Raw genomic sequence first — 3,606 nt, forward strand, 5'->3', positions numbered from 1 at the left:
AAAAAAAAAAAGACTGCTTCCTGCCTGCACTTGTCTGTCTGTGGGTTGACTTGTGAGCACCCTCCTTCCTGTTCTTGTTTTGAAGGTGGGTGAGTTGTTTTCTTAGAGACCAGTCACACTGTGTAGCCTTGGTTAGTCTGCAACTCACTGTGTAAACCAGGTTGGCCTCAAATACACAGAGATCTGCCTGTCTGCCTTCTGAGTGCTGGGTTCAAAGGCATGTGCCGCCACATCTGGCCCTATCATTCTTATTATAGTTTTGTGTTCTGGATCTTTACATATCTTGTAAACTTGTCTCGCATTCTGCAAACATTTTAAGCATTAATTTTGAACATTAATTTTTCTGCCATTGAAGTTGTTTAACCACATTATGGAACGTTGGGGAGAGAGAAGGCAAATTTCCATCCCATAGATTATTACTCTCTGTTAGCATTCAGGGAAGATTCTTCCCATGGGAGTCAATGTGAGTGTAGCAAAGTGATGTAAAGCTCATTTCCAGTGCCCCAAAGCTGCCCCTACCAGCTGGGTCCGTACCTTCCCAGACAGGTGTGGTATGCACCCCTAGCACTCAGAATATAGAGACAGGAGGATCAGGAATTCCAAGGCCCTGCAGGGCTACGTGAGCTCCCATCTAAAATAATACAAATTTTCAAAACATTCCCATCTTCCCCAACAAAAGTTTGTCCCAATCCAGCACTAACCCTCCCCTACGACTGTCGGTGCCCACCATGTTGCTCTGTCTCTATGTGAACTCTTGGTTCTGGAGACTTCTGGCTTGTGGTCACCACACTGTCAGGGACTGGTTTATTTTTCTCAGCATGATGCACATTTTCTTTTTCTTTTTTTTTTTTTTTTTTGGTTTTTTCGAGACAGGTTTTCTCTGTGTAGCTTTGCGCCTTTCCTGGAACTCACTTGGTAGCCCAGGCTGGCCTCGAACTCACAGAGATCCACCGGCCTCTGCCTCCCGAGTGCTGGGATTAAAGGCGTGCGCCACCACCGCCCGGCAATGATGCACATTTTTTATCACGTGTCAGTTCAGTCTTACTTCTTAAAGCTTAGTTACCACCTTTGCTTGGACAGCCCCATCATATCCTCTGACCCTTTGGTGGACCCATGTCTTAGCTGTAGTGAAATGCTACTGTGAATGAGGTATGCAGACACATGCCTGAGTGTCTACTTTCCTTCCTTTGGGTGTCTACTCTTGATATTCCCCTAAACCACATCTGTTCAAACATCTGTAGTGCCAGAGGAGGATAGAAAAGGGCATCAGGCATCCTGCAGGTGGAGATACAGGCAGCTGTGAGCAACCATGTTGTGTTGAAAATGGAACCTCAGCTCTCTGCAAGGTTAGCAAGTGCTCTTAACCTCTGAGACATCGTGGCTGCTAACCAAGTTTGCCCAGCTCAAGAAGTATCATACCTCATTCCTAGAACGCTACCTTCTCTGAAGAGGTTCCTGTTTGTTCTCAGTGATGCTTCTAGCACCTATAACAGTGTGTGGCAAAAGTGGGTTCTTACACACACACACACACACACACACACACACACACACACACACACACACAAGCATGCATACCTGCTCCAGAATCCATCCATTATCAATTAAACACAGAACCCTGAGGTTGAAACCGAGGGACAAGAAAGAAAGCTGTTCTTGCCTTTGCTTTGGCTGCAGCTAGCAGGAGGCCAAAAGGCCAGTGTGGTGGTCCTGTGGGACCTGTGCGGCAATGCATCCAAGTGAAGGCACAGTCATCCAACTAAGTTTCAGCTTGGCTCCTGTATGGCCCATGTGTCCATTGTGCAGGGAAGGATGAGAACAGGCTAATGGTGGCATGCCAGGACCTTATTCTGAAGCCAAGCACTGGAAATACTACTTTACTACACCCTGACAGACTGTGGCACTTTGGATGAGGTGCTGGTCCTTGCAAAGAGTCTGGCCTCCTACTGTATGTGATGGCCCAGCAGTCTGATTCAGGAGGTCAGTTCAAAGCCCAGCCTCTTTTCCTGCACCCATATGCCACAGTGCCAGGGTTGGGTCAGGCATCTTCTCCTTCCTGCCACTCAGAAGGGGACACAGCAGTGACAGTGAGGGTCAGTGCTGGCCTCATTCTGGCCTCAGCTCTCTAGTCTGTGAACTGCTGTCCTCCAACAGATTCCACTGTGCCACAGCCAGCCAGATTGTTCCCATCACCACCCAAACTCTGAGGAAGAAACGGGGAAAACCCTGTGGGCCACTGCTACAAAGGTAACTGGCATAAGTTTAAGTCATAGAAATGTAGAACTCCAGCCTTTAATTCCAGCAGGCAGAGTCACTCAGATTTCTGTGAGTTCCAGAACAGCCTGATCTACATAGCAGTACTAGAACAGCTATATCTACACAGTGAGACCCTCTCTCAAAACAAAACTATAGAACCCTACACTGAACAAATAAGGGGTACATTCCTGTTGGGCACTTTAAGAATATACATATACCCATAGAGGCAGAAGGGTGCAAGATCCCCGGGAGCTGAAGTTACAAGCAGTTGTGAGCCTCCTAACTTGGGTGCTAGAAACTGAACTTGAGTCTTCTGCAAGAACAGTATACACTCTTAACAGCTAAGCTATCTCTCCAGCCCACAGCTGGAAACTTAAACATTGTAAACAAGTTTGGAGATAAAAACAGTTTTCAACTTTGAAAAGACATACTATGGAGAAATTTGAACCATACTGGAAATCTTCCATATGGTGGCAGGACACTCAGAAAAGAAAGAGCTTTGAAGTCACATGTGAGAAGACATGAATATTTAAAGTACTGAATTCAGCACCCAGGTCAGAGGACAGAGAAGGACCCGCACATAGAGCAGGAGAAACTCTCAGAAACAGTTTTCAGCTAGGCGCCAGTGTCACACTTGACAGTTCTTGTTTGGAGGACATCAGATGCTTATGAACACAAGTGGAGGTGGAGGGGAAACCAACGGAGCTTGGTTGCCTAAGTTGTTGGAGCCATGTGCCCAAGTCCAGCAGGTGATCAGTGGCCTCCAGAACCCACAGAGCAGCTCACAACCATCTGTAACTGAAAGGATTGGATGGCCAAGCCAGGGCCCTAACAGGCCCCTAGCAGTCCTGGCATGGACCAGACCTTAGTTTCTGTTCACTAGAACAGGCTGGAGCTGAGCAAGCAAGTCTCAGGAAAACCACAACTTAGGGGCAGCCAATCAACAGGTGCCCCCAAGGCCCTTCTGCTGGCCCAGCAGGTCCCCACGCTCCTTCTGCTGGCTCAGCAGATGTACCCCCAGACTTCTGCTAGCTAAAGACAGCTTTCCCTACCCTCTTTTCAACAAGCCCCTAGACACTAGCCCCCCCCCCACGCCCACACCACCAATGGGCTCCTAACTACTACAGCCTCCCACCAATCACCTCCCAGACTAATCTTTCCTCCACCAATCAGCACCAGATTAATCCCTCCTCTCTGGAATTCCCCCAACTCTTTTCAAAAGGAGCTTGAGACCCCACCCCACCCCACCCCCGCCTCGTGTCGCTATTTGCCACCCCATCATGTTGGAAATCAAAGCTCTTGCTAAATTGCATACGTGACTGTTGGTCTTTCTTGAGGACTTCTCTCAGACCC

This window comes from Peromyscus californicus, unplaced genomic scaffold (assembly GCF_007827085.1).
Source record: "Peromyscus californicus insignis strain IS unplaced genomic scaffold, ASM782708v3 Scaffold_1__1_contigs__length_55948999, whole genome shotgun sequence".
NCBI classification, from domain to species: Eukaryota; Metazoa; Chordata; class Mammalia; order Rodentia; family Cricetidae; genus Peromyscus; species Peromyscus californicus.